Genomic DNA, 13,820 nt, shown 5'->3' on the forward strand with positions numbered 1-13,820 from the left:
CTTATGTCATGTGGGAACCCTTTCTTCCTTTTTTTTATGGTGAAGTTTTGTGCTGTATGCTGAAAATTTCATTGCAAGGGTTGCCCTGACTTGGCTACCCACCATACACAGCCTCTCAAGGCTCAAAAGCAGCATAGCAAGTGGGAGCAAGCCTCCTTGTAATCACTTGTGTGTGTGTAGGAGCTTCAAAGCTTTATTGCTGTAACTGCAAAATTAGGTATTTCTTAAATGTGCTGGAAGGTTGAACTGGCTCTGCTTTTCAACATTAGGAAAAAAAAAACAAAAAAAAACTATTAGTGGCTTCTGGGTGTATGGAGTCAGTGAACACATTTTGTTTTTAAGTAAACCCAGACTGTATGCTGCATGTATATTCCTCCCTTCCACAACCCCTAAAGACTTCAGGATATTCTGGCAAAATTGTCTTGTGAGTACATTTGACTTATGCACTATCATTGATCCATTAAACCGCTAAGCTGTTATAGAATCATAACATGGTGTAAAAGAAGGCTGAGCAAATCATTCCTTGTGGATCAATGTTCAAGAATTTCCAGAAGTGAGACTTTTAATTGGAAAACATCTTTCCACTGAGACTAAAACAATCTAAGAACAATATCTGTGTATTATTATTTATAAATAAAATGGGAATAAATAGGAATTAATGCACAATCAAACAGCAAAAATATAACATGCTGTTTCATTTTGATAAAAGCAATCTTTCATTTGGCCAGGTGCAACATTAAAAAAAATAAATCTTGAGGGATAGAAAAAGTTCTTTGAAATTCAGCAAAATCCATAATAACAATTTCCTATTAAAAAATGTTGTTTATTAATTGGAGAAATTGTTGCATTATTGGGAACTGGGACTTAAAGTGTGATTTAAAAATAGCTTTACTACAAGTTCTTTAAATCACAGAAAAAGACTGCAAAATTTACATTTGCAGTTGAACTAGTTGACGTTAAGTCTACAGTGTGAAATGTTCTCATTGTGCGGAGTGTGAAGTAAAAACCTAGTTGAAATTTCGAGGTGATCTTCAGTCAGGGCTTTCTAAACTTGTTTCCAGTCTGGGCTTTCCAAACTAGAAAGTTCATTAGAATTAAGACATGGTGCCACAGTCCTTCATAGACCATGTAGGTTATGGTGAAACGGCAGAATTGGAGAGCACCTGTCTGCTTCCTTCCTTCATGGTGAGAAAGGCAGGAGCATCTCCTTGTGGGTGTAAGTTTTTTGTACAAGAAGGAAGTCAGTGCACAGGAAGTCAGTGCACAGGACCCAACCAGCCTTGCCGGGATGTTTAAGGGTACCATTTCCCAGCTCCTACAATAGGCACCTGCTTCATGATGTAGAGGTAGCCCCAAACCCCCAGGGGACTTAGTAAGTGTTCATGTGTTCAGTGTGTTGGTTCCAATAAGAAGCAGGGCAAAGTTTTGTGAACTAATTTGAATAGTTTGTGAACTTACATTTTTACACTGCTGGACAGAGCACAGAAGACATATCTAAGCTAAATCTATCAGTCAGGTAGACTTGTATAGTTATATTAACTAAAGCTCTATGTAACAGTAAAAAGTCTGGTGTTGGTAGAGCACATGTTCTAAGGTGGCATTGGTTTGTCTATTTGTCAAGTTGTTGCTTGCAGGGAGGGAAAGCTTGCAGTCAGCTATGACTAGCTACTGCAGTTTTAAACTCATTACATGTTCACTCACCTGTTACAAATACCACTATTCTTTTTCACTTATACAGAGCATTTAAAATTTTTTCAGGTCTCTTTCCTTCATCCATAGATTTGCTCATCTTGAAGGATCCTTCTCATTGCTAGTTCTTTGCTTATATTCCCTTCAAGCTACATTTTTCTTAACTGTCCATGAAACTATAAATGAGAATTGAGTGCTCTTTCCCTCCTAAACTTCCGTCTTCACCTATCTTCTTTCTCCAACCCTTTTCATCCCTATTTCTTTATTATCTGCATTCTTCCAGCTTACTCTTATCTTCATTCAAACTTCCCTGAAGTTTAATTCTTTGAAATATGAATAAAACCTTACCAACTTTCTGCCTGTTTCCCAGATACCTTGAAAACATCTTAAAAAGATTGTAAAATTCAAAATCATTTAGGAACAAGCCACTTTAAGGATTTCACAGATACTTCAAGTGCTGCTAAAACAAGTCTGTGAGAACATCAGCTCCTCCTTTGTTCCTCATGTATATCAACTTCAGTGGTGCACAGTAGAAAATAACATTGAATCCCATTAGTGTTGTGAATGGGAATTAAGATCGTTTATATATGTTAAAACCTATGCCCACCAGCCTTATGTTGCTTCTGCAATAGTACTGACATATAATGGCATGTCCTGATGGAGAGTTGAGGAGCAGGCAGATAGAGCAGTCGAGGACAACTTCTAAAAAGAAGGGGCATGAATGGCTTCTAAGGCACTGGCACGTTACTCTGTTCATGTTTTTGTTGACATGTCCTTTTTCTGGTCAAAATCTACTGCTAACCCCAAAGAACATCCCTGTACCCCTCATACATGTTTCAGGTCTAGATTTATCTTTCCACTTTGGCAAATTACCATTTCTCAAAGAGACCAGCCTCATAACAATCCTAATCTTTCTATCCAGTTTCTCCAGGTAGGATTTGAACACTGCTTGCTACCTGCTGTACCTAAAAGAAGGGAACAATCAGAATCTGACTGTACAACACTCTAAATACTGTGTAACATAATAGGTTCCAAGCCACCTTGTAAGAGATATTGGAAAATTATGAAAAAATATTCATTTGACTTTCATTGTGTTGAGTAGAAGGGAGCACAGTGGATGATGTGTAGGTACAGGACCAATGATTCCTTATTCTTCTTTATTATGTTTTATCAAGCCTTTATTCAGAGTATTTTGATGTTGTTTTTTTACTCATAGATATAACTTGCAGGCTCGCACAATGGTGCTCTTTGCGAAAAAATATTAATCATTGTTACTAACTATATAACAAAAATACATGTAGGACTTGGTAAGCTCTTTAAAACAAAATGAAGAAAAAAGCTTCATATGTAAATGTCCCAGAAAAGGCTTGGCAACCCTGAAGCAGATTTGTAGCCAAATCTCTTCAGCTTGAGGTAAGTACAGAAGAAAGCTCTCAGTGATATTCTGGCAAATATCCAAAGCTTAACTGTGATTGAAAAAAATGCAAAAGAAAATAGAAGAGAAACCCATACCTGTTATTACAGACGATATATCAGGTTTAAGGTCTTTTTCTGACAGAATGCTTAGTTTTATTTTGTAGAGTAAGTTTTTCTATATGAAGCAAAATTGCTTTCTTATACATACCAGAGCATCTTTCTGAATTTTAAATCACTCATCCATAACACATATAATAAACTTTGTATATTAGACACAACTGGTTTGAATAAAATATTTGCTTCTCTTTCTGGTCTTTAAAATGTTACTTAGTCTAAAAAACATTTAAATACCTAAGCATGTACATCAAAATGCAAAATTAATAGAGTATTTCTTTCCAGATACTCTCTTGTAATTGATTTTGCCAAGGGTAGTTTAGTTCAGATGCAATCTGTTTGTTCACTGAGAGCCTGCTCATTTTGTTTTATATAATTTCACTGTGTTCTCTATATCATGTATTTTTCATACTGTAAAAATTTAATTTTAGTCTTATTACTGAATGCTTCTATTTACTACTATATGCAACATAGACTTATATGAAAAAGGACAAGAGCAGCTTTCTGTCATAAAAAAGACGAACTTGACCTCACATGAATGTAGCATTTTCCATCTGTTAAAACTGGAACAAACTAAAGAACTTTACATAAAAATCTCATATGGGTCATAAATATTCTAAAATTGACTCTGGATACCACCCTGACTCTAAAGTTTTGCTGCTTACTTCAGGGGTACAGGGCTTTCCTGCCTACTTGGTGTCTTCATACTTGTACAGCTGATAAAAATCCAGATCTGCAATGGGGTCTAGTGGAGTCATGACTACAATGGGATTTCTTGTAATGCACTCATGAGAACTTATCTTTACTGGAATAGAATCAAAACTGGTGGCTAAACATAGGCATTTTGGAATGCTTTTGGAAGCCAGCCTTGGGAGTACAGCATGCCCAGAGAAAACTGGGTTTATTAAATATGCAGTAGTCGAAAAACAGGGAAAAAAGGGAGAAACCGGTAACATATCGTACCTAATGATGTACCACTTCATGTGACAAATTTTACTAAGGAAGGAGTATCTAAAATAGCCCAAGAGGATTGTTTTATAAACAAAATCAGAAAACTGAAAGGCCTGGCAAGACTTATTTTATCTCTTCTAATTTGAAATACTCTTCTAACAACTATACCACAAAATCTGTGCAACTATAACCGAGAGTTCGGTTATAAAAAGTTTCTCATGTACAGCCAGAGTAGACTACTCACCTCCCAGGGACTCGGATAGATGCAAGTCAAAGTCACCACAGGCAGTGCCTGACTGGGCTCAGTAAGTCCTCTCTTGACAAGATCTTTCCTAGGATAGACATCAGCAGAGAGAAAAACCATATGTACGGAAGCTACCTTATGGTAGCTACAAGTGAGCACAAGGACTAAAACCAAAAAAGAGTTTCTAGGATCAGACAGACATTGTAGTCATGAGGAGAGGAACTGGTGGAAATTACACTAACTGTGGAAGAGCTTGACTTGATAAAGGTTTAGCTTTGGTTTGTTTAAAATATCTTCCCTGAACATGTATGAGGAGATTCACTTCTAATATTTTTGCTTTTAGTTTGTTTACTTGAATTTACTCCTGAAAAGGTTGAAGCCAAAAGGGGAAAAAGAACATTAGAAAATGATGCAGAGCAACATCCCTTTTTGTCGTGCCACGATTTTTGAGTCTACATGGCTCTAGTTTTAAAGCCTGAAGAGAACAGCAGCACTTATTCGATAATTCATGTTCTCTAATGAAACACTGATGATTGTGGCTAGATGAATTTTATCTTAAACAGAAGTGTGTCCTTAATGTTTTCCATAACAACAAATTGTCAGAAAAGAACATTAGTTGCTGCAGTCTTGTTTGCTTTCTCTGTTGGTTCAGAACATGACTATGGGTTCAGTACAGGTCTCATCAATTTCTTTGATGGTCTGTTCATGATCTTGGGATACTTGCCACCAAAATCTGACTTTGTATGCACATATCCTGAATAAGCTACATATGTCTAGGAAACAGATACTCCACGTTCTCACCGCCTGAAAATAGCTGATCTTCTGCTAACTAGGCTAGAAATGTAGCTTGAATGAATTTTGATGAGTCAAAAGATGTTTGAAAGCATATTGCAAGGAAAACAGAGCTTTGGCTACTTTTAAACAGGTGTCTAAACTCATGCATTTTATCTCCCTTCTTACATACATCTGCTTTTGAAATCCAGATATAATCCATATAAGCTACCTATTAATACTTCAGGCTAGTGCATCTATCCCGTTTCATCTCATTGTCTGCAGTGAGTTTTTCTTTACTGAAGACCAGTCCAGACTCATAAACACAATCAGGCTTGTTCATTTAGATGAAGAATACCTGAGGACTGCTTGTAATTGCATCGTTGATTACACAGGAGTCAATTGTCTGCCTCTTGTGAAGACTGGCTTAAAAGGGAAGGAAAACCTAGTTCCTTCCAAAATAAGGAAAATACAGGTTGTGGGGGGAGTGCTGTAATGAAAACTGAGCTACTGCAAAAATATGACAGCTGTATGTACTGTGTGTTGACTGTTGATATGCTCTTACAATCAAAATGGTGTACGTGGAATTGTGTTATAGCTGCGTTTGCATATCGAGTGTCCTTCTGTTCCCTCCAAAGATTGTCAAACTAACTTATACCCATGATCAATCTAATAGCACTATAGTATTAAGAAAGGAAGATGGTTTGTGGGGATATCTGGGAATATATTTCAGCTTTCTGAAAGAACCACTGCTTAGATCAGTATTTTTGTCTACACAATTGGCTTGCAGTCACACTAGTTGTTTAAGTAAAAAGATAATGATCAGAGACCACATAAAGCTTATAATACTACAGAGACAAAATAGAAGCTTTGGCATAACATAACAAATTATTGGAATACTTAACAGTTTCTTTGAAATTGTTCAAAAGCTGTTTTGTCAAAAGAAAAAAAAAAAGGAATAATTTCTGCCTGGTAGAGCAATAGGTGCAAGATTAATTAGTTTCTATGAAGGAAGGCAAGGGACAGGATTCATTACTGAATATAGTTCAAAGCCTTTTTCTGATCTTTCATGCTCAGAATGGTAACCTTAACATAGGTAAAACTACCTCTGAGTATACAGTATTTTAAAAATTATTTTCCTGCCCTTCAGAATTCTTTCATATTGCTATATATTTGCAAAGCACCTCAAATTTAAAATAGGAACTTTGAAAAAAATGGAAAGTGAGTGCATATCTCAGGCAATAACTAACCTAAAGTAAAACTTATGGAAGGGTTTTTATGCTGCCTATATCAAAGAGGCAGAACTCCCTGAATAATGCTGTTTCTATTTCTGACCTGAAAATAAGTTTGCTTGCTTTAGAGTTATTTTTTTTCCTTTTAAATTTGTTATTTGGCCTAATAAGTGATGTTAACTACTGCATAATAGTAAGGTTTCATCACACCAGCAAGAAATCCAGTCTCCTTGTTGTCATAATTTCTAATGATAATATTTATTGGAACTTCCATCCAAATTTCTGGGCTTTAACATTAAATTTATCTTTGTACTTGGCTATATCTAGCAACAGTTCATGTATTCATCATAACTCAATGAAATCATTGAATGGCAAGGCACAGAGTTCACCGGCACAACTTCTTGCATGTCAGAATATTTTGATGAACACCTCATGAAAGACAGTCTACAATTTACCTGGAATATGAAATAAGTGACATGAATTTGGCAGGGCTCTGAGTTATCCTGTGCAAACATTTTGAATTGGCTTGTGACACTATGAAATATGTACCTGAAATACTGGATCCAAGGAGCAGGGATACCAAAAAAAGAAAAGGGGGGGGAGGGGGAGGGGGAGTAGTTTTGTGCCAATTTTATTAGGATTGTACACCATTTATGAAAATAAAAATATTCCTTCTCTAAAAATAAAGCAAAAGAGTGGTATTTTCATTTTGACATTGTCAGCTTCTGGCTCAACAGTGACGTGTGGATATTTGTTAGCCCAGAGGATATTTTTCCAGTAACACAGTGTTCTGAATAAGTTATTCATGAACACATGAGCACTGAACAAATTCTGTTAGCATTGCTTTTGATTGAGAAAACAACTGCAACAACTTATGTTCTCCTTTAACTTCCTATTCCAAACACTGGCAGACTAACCACAGATTTGAATGAACTTTCTGTGTCTGGTAAATCCCAAACCAAACCTGACATGGTTCAAATATTTTTAGTTAACAAACACTGTTATTGAGGAAATCAAAAAGACGGTGAAATGGTAGAAGTGATAATGCTGTATATTTTTTTTTGAAAAAAAAAAAAAAGTCCTGAGGCACCAGGATATCTTTTTTCTTCCTCTCTCTTTCTCTCTCTCTCTCTCTTTTGATAGGGCTGGGATCTGTTGTTTTTCTTAAGAAATACATTTCAAAACATGAGGAAAATAGAGAATATCTTAACAGTTAATAGGTGACTAGAAGGTGGCAAAACCAGAAAGATAGTAAAAAGCTGTTTTAGAGCCAAGATCTTTTGAAAATTCTCAGAGGGTGGGAATTCATACTCAGCAGACTCAGTCTGCTTCTACCCCTAAGGGATGCTGTAAGCATGGAATAATGAATCTGAAATCTATTATCTAACTTTAAGCTCAAGTATAAACTTACATAGCTTGCAGGCTAGGAAGCTCCCTTTGTGAAACATTTCTGGTCTTTTTCCTATCCACCAGAGGTGAAAAATAAATTTCACTGGTAGAAGGTCCTCTACTGCAGGAAGGAATATTCCAGGACACAAATGAGTCTATAAATCATGCTGCAGGACAAATATAAGTTTATAATTACTTATATATATATGTATTTTCCAGTATTCATTATTTTAAACAGAATAAGGCTTGAGTTTAACAGGCCTAAATGGAATAAAATTTCCACTTTTAAAACTATTTGTTCTCCACATCTCTTCCCCTGCACAGGAAACTCTTATTATGTGGCTTAATTAGAAACATACTTCTGGGATGGGAATGTACAAGACATAATGTTAGCCAGCTGAGGAACAGAGACAGGCTTCTTTGGCAATCTACTATCTGATGAAACAACAAAGGTTTGGAAATGAATTATTCAAGACCGTACTCAAACTATTCAGGAACCTTGATATGGGGCTTTAAAAAAACAAGCCTGGAATCTGTTTAGTGAATTTCTCCAATTCAAGTCTCCTGAGGTTTGATGAGCTCCCTACATGGGAGTAAGAAAGATATGTGTTTTTATGATCTTGAGAATGGGAGGAGAGGGGACATTATCATTAATGATGTGCCAGCATTTCCATCACTAATTCATATCTACAGGGAGGACTGCATCACAATTACAAGAATGCAGCATGGAGGCATCTACCATGAAAAATAAATTAGATTTATATAATGTCTATACTTTGAGCCAAAGTATAAGAAATATTTTTCTGACAAAACAAATAATCTTGTGTAGGTGAGTGAGTGCACCTGTGTAGATGAATCCAATTTTTCAATGAGAAACTTCAAGTTTATAAGAAAAGCAAATATTTTCTGTGAAAGATGTTTTATCAAAACCTATTGTTTTATGGAAAAAAAAAAAGAAGGATCTAGATAGAATAATTATACTATTAGATTTATAAATGATCCACTTAACCGAGATGTTTAGAGTTCTGATATGAACTCTCTAATTCCACACAGCTGTACATGAAAATATATTTCTTAGCAAGATCTAAGTTGTAATGAGCATTTGCCAGTCAACTCTGCACCATGGAACAAATTAATTAACTCTGAAGTTTTGATTCATCCATCTTTATTACTATGTATTAATATTTACTTCACACAAGTAAATAGCCATTTTATGAAAATACTATTTACAAATAATATAATCACATTTAAAGTCTTTATATCAATCATTTGAATGTTTTTACTTTAGCAACATGCCAGAGAGTTGAACAATTAAAGACATATTTGATTTCAGTTGTTGCTTAAATTTTAAGATCTACAACTATTTCAAGTGGAGTATCATCACTCCTAAAATAAGAAAATCAGCCTTTCTCCCATCACAAGTAACGTCACTGTAAACAAAAAAGCAGTCTATCACCAATTATATTTCCAATTAATAAATTCTTTGCTTATAAACATTGTAAAGTTTTACAACTTGTTTTTTAAAGTATTTACTTGTTCTCTTAGTCTGAGAGTACGGGGGCAATGGCAAAGAATGACAAAATGCAATCATCAATACACAAAAGCAGTTTGTGTGAATTAACATAAAATGGGACTAAAAACAACCTAATCTGAACACGAATAGGTTCAGTCCAATTTAAATCATTGAAGGTGCAAGGCATCCACTGCAGAAGAGTAATATAAGCTCCAGTTCTACCGTTAAGTTTCATCATCTTTATCTGCCTTGCTAGGATACAATGATAAAGTCACTATTAAAATAACTGCATCAGGGGATGTTAACAGCCAGATAAATCTGGGTCACGATCAGCTCAGAAGTGGCCAAAAGAAGCAATTATGGTGATGTTCCACTGATATGAATTAATCTCTTGGTTACTTAAGAGGTCTCAATCGCATTGCTGTAGTTACTACCTTGTTACTGCAATATGGTATTACTTACATATGTTCATAAAGTGGTTGATTTTACACCTTCTCTTGAGCTTTTCTAAATATATGCATACATTTAAACGGCAAGTAATGTAATTTTATAATAGTAATGTATGTCACTGATTAACATTTACTGTTAAAAGAGCACTGCTTGTTTTCAGCTGTTAAATGGAAAAAAAAGATCAAATCACTTATAGATGTGTTGTTTCAATATGTGAATGAGCCTAATTTAAAGCTCAATGATATAAACTAACTTCTTCAATACACAAAGCTGTAGAACAGGGAGCTTTCTGGATTTCATGATGTTTTCTACACCAAATCAACTGCTATCAACAAAAATGCCTGAGGGGCTGCAAAGCCTCTGTCCTACAGAAAGTCAGTGTGATCTGAGCACTTCAGTCTCTTCTGGAAATAAGACTTACTCTTCGGAGCCCCTCACACACTGTAGAAAACATTATTTTATGCCTACTAATTTCACAGACGATTTCATGAAAATGATAATTATGTAGTGGAAACTTAATTACAAAATTTATGCTTTCATGTTAGAAAAAAATAGATACTAAATTAAGCCTGTTGTTATGAGAAAATAGCACAGAAATTTCATTAAAGTAGCTTGACTTTTAATTAAGAATGAAGATTAACTGTGTTCTAACTTCAGGCATTTAAAACACACAAACATTTGACCCAGCTTCTAATAGGCACCATAATGTTTGTACTTGAATACTTGGTTGTATCAAAGGTGTTATTGCTAAGAGCAAAACAAAAAGATTGGAAATTCTCAGTTTTGTAAGTCTCAGACTAATTTTGGTCTGTATACCCAATATTATAAATGTAGACTGTTATTTTTCCTTGTCAGTTAAAACCATTTTTCCATTTTCCAAGGGTGAGTCACTTTGGCAAATAAAAATAAGTTTGCTGAACTGAAGGAATTTTTTTTATGATACGTACTCCATGTATTTTTTCTTTCATTTCTTAAGCTAGAAACATATTAAAATATGTATGTTTTTTATTTTTTATTTATTTATCTTTATTTTCATAGTTTCTTTTGTTTCTCTTTTTGACACTGGAGATGAGGAATTTCTGCTTATATTACATTCTGATTTTGAGACGCTAATAGTCATTATAGTTTCTTAGTCTGTGAAGAGCAGTAGTAATTTTTCCATGAAATTTGCATTAGACTAGATTCAGTCTCAAGGCAACTTTGAATCCTGTATCTTGTTTAAGTACCCTGGGAACATCTCCTTTATGGGATGTGTGTGAGATGGGCATAGAATTCCAAAAATGAGTGATGGAACATTGATAGGGAAAGTTCATACTGTGAAAGAGATCCCCATTGAAAAACAATCTGTAGAGAGAAAAACAAGCGGTGTAAGAGAAGTATAGTAAAATAATGCTCAAGAACGCAGATTAGCGAAGGTTGGTCTTAAAAACAGGATCTCGAGAAACTGTCGGCTGAGAAGACAAACTAATTGCTTCTGAATCCTACAGGAAGATCCCATTTTCTCACTTTTGCTCTTGTTCTCATTATTGCTTTAATCATTATCTGTCTCACACTGTATAATTCAAATTCACTGTATATTTCAAAGCACACTTTCAAATCTATAGCATACAAGGCCCCCTTATTATAAAGCACAGTACATTCAGAGTGTTTGTATTCATGACGACTAAGCTTTGTGTCAAGTCTTGAATGAATCCATGCCACATCATACTACATTATATAAGTATCTTTATTTACATCACAAAATTGGTTTGGCTTCAGGAATGTTTTCAAAGTATGACATTCATGACAATGGATGAATTTCTGCTCATTTAATTTCTCTGTGTTACCAAATAATATAGCAATAACTACTGTATGCTCCAGAGCTGTTTGCCTTTGCTACAACTCTCCTTGCACACCTCTGCCAATGCAAACTAGCCACAAGGCTTACTACCGACTAACCAAGGATGCCCAGAAGCAAGAAAACCTGCCATCAGCTTTTCTCTATATTATATATTAAGCTATTTTAAATCATGTCCAACATCCTCCTTAGTTAGAGCAAAAGTGGTATGAGTTGTAAGTCGAGATTCAGTGTTAGAAGGCCTTTTCTGTATCGCATCAAGTTCATACATGCCATTTTCAAATTATGGGTGGCCATAGTTCTCACTATTTTTCCTTCTTGCTTCTATCTGACCTGCATTATTTGCTGAACACTGAGTCCCATGTAGATTGGTTAGAAGTACAGCAAAAGGAAGTGTTGCTCCTTATGCTTGCTATAGTTTAAATGCTACATGAGCTACAACTGAGTTATACCCTCTTTATTTTAATTATATGTAATTAAATTTGCTATCAGAATTCCCTGCAGTATTTCCCCAAATGATTCTCCCTAATTAACGAAATGACTACTGATTTTTGTGGAAAAAAAAATAAAAAAGACACAAAAAGAAACAATCAAAGCAATAGATAAATAAATGAATAAATAAGGTCAAGCTGAGATATAATTCTTGCTTATCATAATATAGGAATAACTTACTTTTGGACTGACATTACTGAACGTTATATCTTTTATTAATGAAATTATCAACATAGGCAGCAGTGATAAACTCTGCAGCATAAGTATCCTCAGGGTACCCTGGCCGTGTATAACATTGGAAGAACTTCCTAAAATAGTTATTATGAAGAATTTTCCCCATTAATTTAATTGTGATCTCTGCAACTAACAAAAAGGGCATTGCTTACTGTAACTCAGTTTAATGAATATACAGTAGAGAGGCAAAGTGCTGTCAAGTAACCTATAAGCGTCTTAGTCAGCAGAACAAGGCAAGTTTAAGCAAAATGTTGCCTCTGTGGCAGAGCTAGAGCAAAGCACATGGCACTTGCTCCTTTGCCCCAGACTGTTTTGAGAGAGAGAATGCAGATTTCTCACCCCGTTCACCAAGACATTCTACCTGGGTCCTATGTACCCGCAATAAATGCATCAAAACTTTTCTTTGTGTCCAAGGAAAAAAAGTACATACAGCATGCTGCTGTCTGCCTGGCAGTGTGATCAAGGAGCCACTGAATCTCCCCTCCAAGCAGCTTCATGTGAATTTGGGCACAAGGAGTTATGATCTAGCTTAAACTCAGAGCTTTTCTTACATACTGAACCTAGTGACATTGGAAAAAAATGCAATGTCATATTCATCCAGTGTGCATTGATAGAAACTGATAGGCATGCATTAGTCTTGACAGCAAGCAGTGAATAACTGAAAGCTGTGTACAAAAAAGTTGAATTACTGCCACAGATTAAATGGATGCCACACATAGATTGATAGGTACATAGATTTTTTTTTTTGAGGAACAAAAACAAAAACAGAAAGGTGGCTTACCCAAGAACCACATGTGGGATGAATTGCTGACAGAAGCCAGCTTAAACCAAAAAAAAACCCCAAACCCTCCAACAACACACAACTTTGAAAGGTCCCATGTTTATACATGTCATACCCTGACATCTTTCCCTTGAAAGGTCGGTTCATTTTATAATAAGTCTATGCACAATGTGTCGGCACTTTTAGGAATACTGATTGGACATCTGAGAGTTAAAACAACAGCTCTTGCAGTGAGGCTGCAAATATTTTTCAGGTTATTTATATTTATAATAGGGAAAGGTAGGTCAATGGTATCTAAAAAACAAAAACAAAACACAAGTCAAATGTGGAAATTAACTGACATTTATATTTTCTTAAGACAACTTCACACCTGAGCAAAATCAATCAATGAGAAAACTTGATGGTTCTGAAGTGCTGGCTTCCTCCCTGAGTACATTGGAATCTGCTAGGAGAGGGCACTGTGCTCCCATGACAGTGCTAGCACATCTTTGAGCTTCTTTTTCTGCCATCTCTTTTGAAGCGCTTTGTGGAAAGCCTGCTACACGAAAGCCTGAAGGCCCCTTCAGAATTGGCCAGAAATTCTTCTTCCTTGCTCATTTGCATGTGTTGATTGATGGCACAGGATTTTTTTCACCGTTAATAGATTTATGTTTGATTTGGTAAAAGGATGCCTTGTCTGATGTTGGTTCTTCTGTCCTCTCAATATA

This window comes from Anser brachyrhynchus, assembly GCF_964034855.1.
Source record: "Anser brachyrhynchus genome assembly, chromosome: 4".
NCBI lineage: Eukaryota > Metazoa > Chordata > Aves > Anseriformes > Anatidae > Anser > Anser brachyrhynchus.